The sequence below is a fragment of the Cloeon dipterum genome, chromosome X, assembly GCF_949628265.1.
Source record: "Cloeon dipterum chromosome X, ieCloDipt1.1, whole genome shotgun sequence".
NCBI classification, from domain to species: Eukaryota; Metazoa; Arthropoda; class Insecta; order Ephemeroptera; family Baetidae; genus Cloeon; species Cloeon dipterum.
The window spans coordinates 29,097,653-29,109,684 of NC_088790.1; the positions used below are offsets into that span (position 1 = coordinate 29,097,653).

General features: G+C 37.2%; 1 protein-coding gene across 7 annotated transcripts in view; it reads left to right on the plus strand.

Moving 5' to 3' along the window:
• Positions 1-1,599: 1,599 nt before the first annotated feature.
• LOC135946215 (diuretic hormone receptor-like) overlaps positions 1,600-12,032 on the plus strand; it is a 160,380-nt gene continuing 149,947 nt past the window's right edge. For all 7 annotated transcript variants that reach the window (XR_010575498.1, XM_065494334.1, XM_065494336.1 and 4 more), the window contains exon 1: positions 1,600-1,743. The gene's annotated coding sequence lies outside the window, so the exon portion shown is untranslated. The remainder of the gene's footprint in view (positions 1,744-12,032) is intronic.

Genomic DNA, 12,032 nt, shown 5'->3' on the forward strand with positions numbered 1-12,032 from the left:
AGACGCAAGCTTTCGTCAAAATTGTGACATAATTTGCATTATTCGTACTAATTGTGTCTTTTGGATTGTAAAAACAAACTCTTGACACTCGTACGGCAATTTTACGGTAAAGAGATAACTTTTTGTTTCCCACTTTCAGACGCCATCTTGGATCTGCGCAGTGGGAAACAATTTTATCGCACATCTGGACCCCGCTGATTCCACCTTGAGATTTAATTTTTCCAATTTAAAACGAGATAAATAAAAATTACTTGGTTTTTTTAAAGTAGGGGAAAGGAAATAAATGATACACGACTATGCATTTGCATTACTAAATTAAATATAATTTTGTAAACCAACTTGTTCATTTTGAACTTGATATTCCTGAGCTAAAAACGAGCCCCACTAGGACTAGGACCTTGAACTTGTTAATATTCTGGCCTTGTTTCCTACGTTTCCTACACTGTATTGAATTTTCTTTTACTTTTAATGATAATTACATAAGGCTCACATTAGTTTATGCTCGCCTAATTTAATCTTTAAGGAATTTGCCCAAAATGTTTTTTTTTGTTTGGAAAATTGATTGATATTCTTTTTGGACAATATCCAAAATATATATTTCACACAAATTCCATTCGAACAATGTGCACGACCCCTGCTCAGTTAAATTTTGTCTTTTTTGTCATTAGATTTTACAGTTGATCTAATTAATTAAAATTAATGGGTGAATAGCTAGAAAAGTACGTAAAACAGGATTAATTAATATATTTTAAAAATACTGCCGCCCCATGTTTGCATTTTCTTACCACCCGAATTTATTCACTACTGGTTTTTACCACTCAATTTTTACCAATTTCTTGAGCAAAAAATTAATTTATTCCATTTTTCCCTTTGAAAATCTAAAATTTGCGGTCGTAGTGCTCAAAATTCCCTCCATTGTGCAGATATTTTCTTTTAAATTGCCATTTGCTGCCTCAATTTCTCCAAAAATTTCTCTCTGACAATTTTTCAAGTCGAGGTCATGAGCAAACAAGTAAAAAATTATTTAAAACTGATGTGCAAATTGTGCCTGCAAGAAACTGGGTAAAATTGAAAAAAATACCATCGCACCGCATTAAAAAATGCGGGATTTTTGCAACCCTGTGCCGCACTGACCCACAAATTACAGACATTTTGTAAATTATCACATAAGAATCTCATACTTTTTTTCAAATCCTCCTAGACAATTTTTTTCATTAAATTAATTATATATTTTTTAAAACTTCAAGTACAAGAGGGTAATTCTTTCTTTCATTTAAAAATATTAATTAATTCTTTTTAGAAATTAAACTGATTTGACGGAAAAATTGGCAAAACATTGTTTTCCTTGCGATAGTCGAAAATATTCACTTACGCTTATTTCACTGCTAAATAATATATCTTTGTAACCTTACGTTTGGATGACTGTTGAGGGATGCAGGTAAATTGGGGCAGCGCAGGGGTGCATACATAATATTGGCCGCGAGAGAAGGAGCGAGAGCACCGGAGCGCCGCGCCGGCGGCGCGTGCGACCGAGGAAAGAGTGAGAGAGCGCGAGGAGGCGCGCGGATGGGCTGGGCTGGCTCTCTTCACTTCAGTCGCCGTTTGTCCTGTGCCGGCGCCGTGTCCCGCGCGAGCACCGCTGCTGCCGTCCTCCGCGCACTCGTTCGCACCACCCAAACTAACACTCGCAGTGTAATACGGGGAAAAAAACAGTTCTTTGTGTCCGTGTGCTACGCCTGAAAGGTAGGAAAAATAAATAAATGCCCTTTTTTGTTTTTGTTGTGAATTTTGGGTTGCTTTTTACTTCATGAGATTTTTGCAATTGAAACAAATTTTCTGATAATCTTGATTTAAAAATAACTGCGAAATTTTGACATTTTTTATCTGAAAATATAGACTTTTTCTTAATTTATCATCTGCATGGGTCAATTAATTTAATTTTTGAGAAATTTAAACATTAAATGGTTCTGACAATGAGAGCTTTGTGTTTGGCAGGCGTAAATGAAGAAAATTTCCACGCTTTGATTAAATTTTTACCTGCTGATCCGAGAACGAGTTTAAAGTTAAAGACCGCCAAGGGCGTTGCTTTTCCAACCATATAACTGTTTTAATATGAATCGCTGTGAATTTTAGTTAAGATTTTACGCAAAATGGTTAGTTTTAGACGATTTCTTGGTCTCGTGATCTGTATGAAGCGTAATTAGCTTATTTCAAAGCTTTAAACTCTCGGAGGAAAATATTTCACTATTTTTGCACGACGCTCTTGAGCAATTTGTTGCAGTTCAGGTTTTTAAATGAATTTTTTATGAAAATAAAAAAAAATTGTCTTTCGTAAATTACTTTTCCTTTGTTTTGAAAATTTTGGAATAAAATGACGTGTCTGAATTGTAAAATCCAGACAGTTATTGCAAGAAACTTGAAATTCTGAGTAAATTTTTTTATGTTTTGTTTCAAAAATGATCTTTTTTTAAATTTATTTAAATTCAATTACTGAGTACGCGGACATCAAGAGTTATTGTTAAATTCTAATGGCCTTGCGTCGGATCGTTTCTTAAAACATTTTCTTAGTAAAAAATTTCAGAAACAATTTTATGCTGCTCAAAATTAATTTGAAATTTTAATTTTAGCGTAAAATTTAAAGAATAATAATTTACAAAAATATTAAATGCATGAAAAGGAGCAAATATTTTGGTTAAAGAAGCCGAAATTATTTATATTGATTCGATTTGAGAGCATTAATATACTTTTAAGCAAAATGTTTGATAGTTTTATCTTTAAAATTATTATAATAGCAACAAACGGTGAATTTTGCCTTGAAATTCTAGTTTCAACCAATCAAAGTCAAGGCTAAATGACACACCAATGATATTGTAATCAAGATATTTTGAAAATAAAAAAAAAAACGGAAGATAATTTAGCTCTCCAGACAGCAGTAAATTATTTTAATGAGCAGGTTTTGTAAAACACAAAATTCAATCAAAATACGCATAATTATTCTAAAATTGCAATGTTCTGTAATAAGATTAATAAGACGATTTTCTAACATTTAATTCCTAAAACGCAACAAAAATAAGTAATCCAATCTAAGGAAATCTGATAACAACTGATTTTCTGATGTCTCGCTCGTCTCAGTATTGAAATCGCATTAAATTCAAACTTTCACAAAAGTACTTTTGAACAGGATGATTAACTCGAGATCACATTAACAAAGCGCCCTATGGTAATAGGGCTGGAAACTAATTTATTTGTAGCGACTCCAATTAATCTCCGAGCGTTTTTCAAAAGCGCAATTTCTTTCTTCCTTTCGTCGCACGCCGGAGAAAAACGAGAGCCTTTTGACTGCTGCAGTGTGGTGCTGCAATTTATTTTTCGTCGCCTATATATATACCGACATCTTTTTTTTCTCCGATATAAATTCTCGTTTTTCATCCAGTGAAAAATAACTCGTGTGCGCGGTGCTATAATATAGTACATATCTGCGCGGATGCTGAGCAGAGTGAGTGCGGTTTGCAGATCGCTTCTATATATAATGAGAATTGCTATGGCATTGGTTTCTGCCTACTGCCTCCCTCCATTAATTCAACCACAACGATTTTTTTATAAAATATTTGCGCGTTAAACTGCCAACATTGAGATAAATTTGTGTGTTTAAAATAATAAAAATTTATTTGATGCCTCTTAGTTTTAACTGGCCGTAAGAGCAATTCCACGCGAGATTGGACGGGTTTTTTGAGAATTATAATTAAATTATATGAAAATTATAAACAGAGAAAAACTAGAATTTTTGTTCCGAGTTAAGATGTAACTTGAAATTTTCATCTGCCACTGACTGTTGTTGTGAAAAAATATTAGTTTTTGCGCTATGGAGTGATAGTTTATAGGCCAAGTCTACTCTTTCAACCTTTATAGTCTGCATTCCGATTTTTCAGGGTGATAGCCCCCTCCAATTTTTACAAAATGCATTGTGTAGCCCAAGAAATTCTTTCTAAGCAAAGCACACTAAATTTCATTCACACATGCACTCAGAAATTCGAATTCCAGTTCGAAGCCGATTAAGCTTAACCCTGACGTGACCCTGAGAGTCGGGGTTTTGAAAAATTGTCTCAAATCTTCGAGCAACGTGTCGTTTTATGATTCTGGACCCGGGAAACTCAATTTTGGCGTATAATTAAAATAATCAATAGCATGATATATGCATTTTTATTCTGAATTAATGCATCTAATTCATCAATTAGCTTAATTTACCTTGTCTTTTGAACAAAAAACACTCAATCTCCTACAAAGCCTTTTTAAAATTTATTTTTAAATTGACCAGTTGTATAAACCCTTAGTTATTGAAGCCGCCAACAGATGGCGCAACCACAGACTTTCTTAAAAAATTTGTTTTATGCGGTTTTAAGGCATTTCCGCTACGATTTCAGACTCAATTTAGCTATTTTGCTGTTTTTTAATTAATTTGCTTTTTTTTGACGTGCTGAAAACCAAAATCGGTTCTGCCATTCGCCGTAGAAACGTTGGAAAAGATTTTTTTATTTCAAAAAATAGTTTTTCACGATTCTACGGCGATTGGCTGAACCGATTTTGGTTTTCAGCGCGTCATAAATTAGCAAATTAATTGAAGAATGCACAGTAGCTAGATTGAGTCTGAAATCGCAGCGGAAGTGCCTTAAAATCGAAAGTCTACGGTGGCGCCATCTGTTGGCGGCTTCGAACACTTAGGGTTTATGCAACTGGTGAATTGAAACACATATTTCGTAAGATTTTATTTACTTTTGCTAAGAGACACTAAGGCAAAATAAAATAAATAAATTTTATTAAAAAAATAAAATTAACTTTTTACTACCCTGACGAAGTAATTGAGCTGTTTCCTGCTGGATCTTGGAAAAGACTCAACTGTGGCGTTGCCGATTGCCGAGTCTAACAAAAAATATCATCCAACTGGCAAGTCATCAGAAAAATAAAACGAACACACTTCCCGGAAAAGGGCCAAACTTGGAGGCCTGCGCCTGCCGCGTTTGATAAACACAAACTCACTTTCCACGACCGAGCAGGCGAGCGCCATGCAGCGAACGAGAATGGAGCGGAAAGAGAACAAAACGACGAGCGGCAAGCCAATTTCAAGAGCGGAGAGTAAATATAAAAGGGAGTGAAAAGAAAGTCGATACAAATCAATGGCAGCAGGGTTGATTCAATTAAAGTGCGAAACGCTTATTGTTAGGCCAAGCCAAGCGAGTGCACTGCTTGCTTCTTTTTCCTCCCGCCGAGGCAAGCACAGAATTTATTATTTCTATTTCACGTCGAGGAGATTAGATCCGCAAAAAAAGATCCCCTCCGTCTTCCTGCTTGGCAGCAAAGACTGCTGGGCGCGGAAGGAAATTTTAATTTTACCGCCAAATCCCAGTATGGACCACTTTTCATCACGCAAAAAATTCAATTTAAAAAATTCATGAAAAATGTCAAGGTTATATCAAAATTATATCAGAAAAATTATTAAACCTGCAAGAAAAATTCCAGTAAAGGATTAATCTTTTGAACCTTTCAATTTGCTCTCTGAATATCCTTTTCTGAACGAGACTCCATGAATTTAGAACTTCTGGGTCATAAAAAATATAAAATAATTTACTTAAAATTTTATTTAAGCAGTTATTGGCTGCTCCCGTGGACGCCATATTGAATAGCTCTGCGCAAAAAATACAAAATTAAAAAATACCATCCGAAAAATTAAGCTCTTGCATAAATTTTAGTAATTTCGTCTTTTGCCCATTTGCTCCAAATAATACGCAAATCGCGTTGGCCGCTTCTGCGTAGGAATTATAGTACGCATTACAGTTCCTGTTTGAGTGCAGTGGTGCGGAATTCCAAAGGGAAGCCTGAGGCGACCGGTACTGAATTTTTCAAAGCCCTTGGGCATCTTAAGTGCTTAATTTTGCGTCGGCAGCCGCTTGAAAATTTGATGAATTTCTCTGGCCCGCTTAAGCAGGCTAACGAGAGTGCCTGCCTGCCTGCCTTTTTGTTCTATTCTGCTCTTCATCTCCCGGGACGAAATTTGCTTATGGCAAATTTGAATAATTCCGGCCTGCCCGATGCCAGATAGACTTCGCATCGTGTCAACAAGGAAATTGAGACTTTACTATTTTGCAGAGGAAATTTTTTCATAATTTCTTTCTGAAAGGAAAATTTTCACATATTGCTAAATCTATTTTGGAATTAATATTATATATTTTTTAATATAACTACAACAATTTTTGAAAGTGCTTAAACCAGCTCTGACGCATGCGCAGTTCTCGCATTCATATTGTTTTGGCGGGAAAAAACGTTCGCACGTCGCGCTGGACTTTTTGGCCAGAAAAAATATCCATTTTACCTAATTCGACCCTCAAGAATCGATTGGTGTGCTCAGAAACTTCATCAAAGACTGTCTTTAACCTAAATTAAACAAAATCTGACTTTTTAAATCATTTTTTATATTTTAAATGATATTTTAAACACCTGTAAATTGCTAAAATTCTCAAATAAAAAGTTCAAGACCCATTATATAAACTTGGCTCTCGTCAGTTTAAGAAAAAACAAATCACTGTGGACTAAATCCTAGAATGTTATGAGAGTTTTCTTATGAGATAGTGCGGTAAAAAACATTCTGTCCGTTCGTCAACTCGTCAGAAAGCAACCTTTTCCATCTGGACTGCGGTCGTTACGAACGAAGGCTTACTTTTGTGTTCAGCCAGCCAGTTTTGCAGCGCGCGCCGAGGATCAGTGTCAACGCACACACACATGTAACACACATATTACTCATTCACTCACTCGCTCACTCACTCCCGTCCACCGATGATAATAATAATAACAACAAAACAACGGTAACAGGAATAGCAGATTCGCGTTGCATTGCACGGTGCGCTTTTTATTCATTTATATAACAAAAGGCTTAAATGCCACCGAACACACACGTCTTTTTACCCTTTCGCGGGATGCCTGCACATTTGCAGCGCGCTGTATTTTTAGCGCCCGCGCGGTGTCGATGGTCTAACATTTTTGCGAGGTCTCTCCTAATAAAAAGCACAGTGGCCAAGCCCCACGAGTGTTATCTACGCGCGCACGCACGTTGTCGAGCTTCTCGCAATTTGCAAACGGCCACGCAAAAAAAATTATATATCTGACCTCAATATGGATGTGAATACATATTTCCTATTTTTTCATTGGTTATTCATGTTTTTGTTTTATTAGATTCGTTTTCCTTGTTCCTACGTCAGGGTAAATCAAATTATATTGTTAATTTGCATATATCAATTTCAATACTATATTTATTCCTCTTATTTAGATCAACTCCATCATTGGAAATTCTAATGAACGAATGACAGCGCTTTTCCATGGGGAAATTATTTTATTTAAATTCAGCCAGCAAGGAATAAAATTACGAAAATTATTCCTATTCGCTAAAATGTAATAAAAAGGGTAATCTTTACTGTACGAAATAGAAATTAAATCGAGTCAAAAGCTCACTCTGTCTCATTTTCATTGATGGGAAACTCTTTCAATCATGTAAATTTGCATCTTAGTTTATTTGTTTAAGAATCTAAAACGTATGATCTTTGTTTCTGCTTGTTTTTCAGTTATAATTTTTTCCTTCATTGGCGTCATTTCCACTGCGATCTGTATTGGTTCCCACCGGTCAGAAGTCAATATGGCGTCGAAATTCATAGTTGTTTGAAAATTATTCGCCCATTTTGAAGCTGCGCAGTAAATTTGTGCGCATCTTAAGCATGCGCAATATGGTCAGATCGCTTCTTAATCTGACAGGATGGCTGAAACTCATCACTGCGCATGCGTGACCTAAATTTAAACCTTCTGCGCAGTCATAATTGCCACCGGGGGCCTGGTTGCAATCTGTGTTGGTTTACCGGCAGTCAGAAGTCAATATGGCGTCGAAATAATGGAGGCCAATCAGGAGACAGTCCAGCGGCCAATCAGAAGCGTCGAAAAAGAGCCGTGCCGACCTAATAATTTCATTCCCGCGTATTCTGTTTGAGACGACCTACACCATGCAAGATATAACCTGTCAATATATGTCTGTATGTAAATGAGGAGTAGGGGACAAGCATATAAATAAAGCGCGCCTGCTCATATTCTAGATCATTCTGATTCTGAGTTTGCTACCTGGCCGCTCTAGTTAGCCGGCCAGAGCAGGAGCGATACAGCTCAGCTAGTTAGAGTTTTATTCCTAGATCCCAAACCCTAACTCGCTATCGGCAAGGGAGAAACCGGCCTGCGGTTTCCCCTGTACAGCCCGGCTGTTCGTCATACCGTTCTTCCGGTTGACGCCGATTGCGAGTGAAGTCCCTTTCTAAATTCGCGCGACCGGTCGGCTATTCCCTAGTCGTCGTCGGAGTGCCCGTCACGTTAGCTTTTGTTTTAGTATTTAGAACCTAAACCCCTAGACTAACCGGAAGGCCGCTTCAGTGGGGGCTCGGCAGTTTGTGATTCTGGATTAGGTTGATGGAAAATATCACCTAAATCTTTGGAGCTGGACATAGTGATTGCAGTGAGTCTCTAACTTTAACGCGAGTTCCGATTTTAATTTTTGCCTAACTCTATGTGAAATAAAGCTAAACCGATCTAGCGCAAGGTGTTCCTAACTTAGGTTCTTGATAGATCTTAAATCGGGTCGGTTTCAACTTTTATTAAGTATTTTTAATAGGCCGAGCCCCCACTGTAGCGGCCTACCGGTTAGTCTAGGGGTTTAGGTTCTAAATACTAAATTAAAGTTAACGTGACGAGCACTCCGACGACGACTAGGGAATAGCCGACCGGTCGCGCGAATTTAGAAAGGGACTTCACTCGCAATCGGCGTCAACCGGAAGAACGGTATGACGAACAGCCGGGCTGTACAGGGGAAACCGCAGGCCGGTTTCTCCCTTGCCGATAGCGAGTTAGGGTTTGGGATCTAGGAATAAAACTCTAACTAGCTGAGCTGTATCGCTCCTGCTCTGGCCGGCTAACTAGAGCGGCCAGGTAGCAAACTCAGAATCAGAATGATCTAGAATATGAGCAGGCGCGCTTTATTTATACGCTTGTCCCCTACTCCTCATTTACATACAGACATATATTGACAGGTTATATCTTGCATGGTGTAGGTCGTCTCATGTTACATTTCCATCAGCTTGATGTGCCATCTAACGGTCGATTCGCCAATTACCTTGCTAATCAGCTTTAAGTAAAGAAATAACAACAGAAATATTCATTGTGCTGAAGCTATTTTCATGATAAATTTTCCAAGCCAATTTAAATTTACGCTTGTAACTTTTCCGCCTGTTTAGTATTTCTAAAATTCTTCAAAAAACGTCTGGAAAACGTTTGCCATTTTGTTGCAACAATTTAGAAAAATCAAGGACTATTTTTTATGAAAACTTTAGTTTTTTTAGTGCCGTAGGAATTTAACACAAAATTCTCCCTGCACAAGCAAATTTTGTCGTTCCTTTTATATTGTTATTTTGGTCAAATAATTGTTGCCGACTTGAGGTTCTGCCCGCAAATTACATTAATAAACAAAAATAATTAAATAATCTCCAACTTCTGAGAAACGTTGGAGCGCCATTCTTTTTTATTCATTCTTCCTTCGTTCATGTTTATTAGGCTTCCCGTATAGTCTTTTTGCTCTCGAGGGTTTCCGCAGAGCAGAGAAAAAGCAACATAAGCACGCACTTTTCTGGCCCGCAGAGCCGGAAAGCTGCTCGTTTTTCATCATATTTCATGCAGAGACGGCGGGAATTTTCGCCAGTAAATTGGGCGGCAGGAAAAGACACGCGTAATAAAATTTGCAAATTATCTGAGAGCGCGCGCGCGCGCTCGCGGGGCTGCAAGCCCGAGACCGAGAATGCAATTAGTGCGAGTTTTTCGTCTTCCGTCGCGGCAGCAAGAGCAGTGCCGGCCTTTCTCTCTCTCGCGCACAATTATTCAAAGCGACTCTCTCAGCTGTATGTGGAATTATTTATCACCAAAGGTCATACCCGCATAATTCGTCCGCGTTTGCGTTCGCGTCTTTGTTCTCGCGGCGACTCTTGTATTCGTTTTATCGACAAACATTCAGAGCAAAGAAGAAGCGGCGAAAATAATTAATTAGTTTGCCGCCCGTATATATGCAGCGTCGGTAAATCAAGAGCTGTGTTTGGGCTTGTCTCGATTGTGCTCCCTGTTCAAACAGAACGCCAAGCTTAATTCAAAGCAGCTTTCCATACCCTCCATTTTGTTCGTAATTGAAAAATCGACTGTTTGACAAAGGGAACAAAACACCAATCAAGTTTTAATTGCTCGAAAAGCACTGTTTGGTATTGTTAAATTTAAATAATAAATTACTCCTGTTGTTAAATAATTTTTCTGAGATGATTTTTTATTTATTTTGATTTTTCCCAAAAAATGTTCAAGGTTCTCTAATGGCCAGTTGAAATTTGGTAAATTTGAGAAAAAATTGCTCAATAGGAAATAACTGGAAATTTAATCAGCTTTCTGAATATAGACAGTTTTTGACGCTATTATCAACTATTGAATTTTAATCAGGCCAAACACAGACCCCTTACAAAAATCTGCAATTTTTAGAAAAAAAACTTTCAATACTCAAAAGTACTATTTTTTATCGTCTCTCACTGTTAAATTTTCATATTTTTCCCACCTCGGAAGCAATTAATTTCCGTTGCTCAAAAATTTTTCAGGATTTTTGGACACTTGGTCAAAATAAAAGTAACTGAAAAAAATTAGTTGGTTTTAGGCTTGACTTTTTATGTAATACCAGTTTTTTAAATAAAAAAATCACTAAAATTCTACTCCAACAATAATTTACCTTGCGAGAAAAAATCTCGCGTGGCTTCAGCTCTTCCTCAAAAGAAACCAGGATGCCATTCACCGCATTCAGCACCAACGCTATGCAAATTGACTCAATAATCCCGATTTGGCGAAACTGCATGGAATTCCGCGCACTTGCCTCATTAAAAAGTTATAAACACACAATGTCATCTCGTTGATCCCAAGGATGCGCCGGCTCTATTCTCGATTCTCGGTGGACGAGCCGACGCGAAATCAGCGCAATAAGAGATTATATTTGCGCTGAGTATATATAACGATCCCGTAAAAGTGTCGCTTTTGCTGCAATGCTCACGCGTGGATAGCTACTCGCCGCGCTTCACGAGAAGTCGAGAAGCGAACCAACAATAATAACAATTCAATATTGCACGCTGCTGGACAAAGAAAGAAAAGAAAAGGTCGTTATCGTGCACACGAATCAAAACTCCAACTCTAAAACTTTCCTGCTTGAAAACAAGAAAGTATAATAAAAAATAGTCTCTTTCTGGAAAAAAAATGTGTAAAGGAAAGGAATCACCGCCAAAATTGAAAAAAAAATACTAAAATGTACAATTTATTTTAAATTGTGATTTTTCTTCCTAGCCGTAAAAATTCCTAGTGGAAAAAACCCTCAAAATAAAGTATTTTTACTGAATGTTCAATTTCTTGTCCTTGGAAGAGTTAATAACACTCGAAAAAAATTAAATTTTACGTTATTCTTGCAAAATCAGAGAGGAAATTGTTGCTGAAATGCATGTGTCAGCTTGGCCCAATAATCATACGCCTCTTTGAGACCAACGTTTTGAAAAAAAATTGATTTTAAAGTGGAATGATACTGGGCAACAATTGAAAACTATTTAAATTGTTGGATGCCTTAAACAATTGACCGATAAACAATTTGTTCAACAATTTGCAATAGTAAAAAAATGTCCTTCTTACGGTAAAAATTCAAATTTTGCCAATTTTCTCCAAAATTTCCAGTGCTTGAACATATTTTCTTGCCATATTGCGATTCCTCTCGTCGAGATCTGTCTAACGGTGTCTGCCACTTATTGGGGAAACTCTTGGTTTTTCAATTAAATCGGATTTCAAGTAAGGAGACAGCCATTACCATTTGAAAAGCACGCTAACTTTCCAGCCAATTTTCTCAAAAAAATTCAGCGCTTCTTAGGTCAATTTAGGCTTTAACTGAATCCTAAGGGACG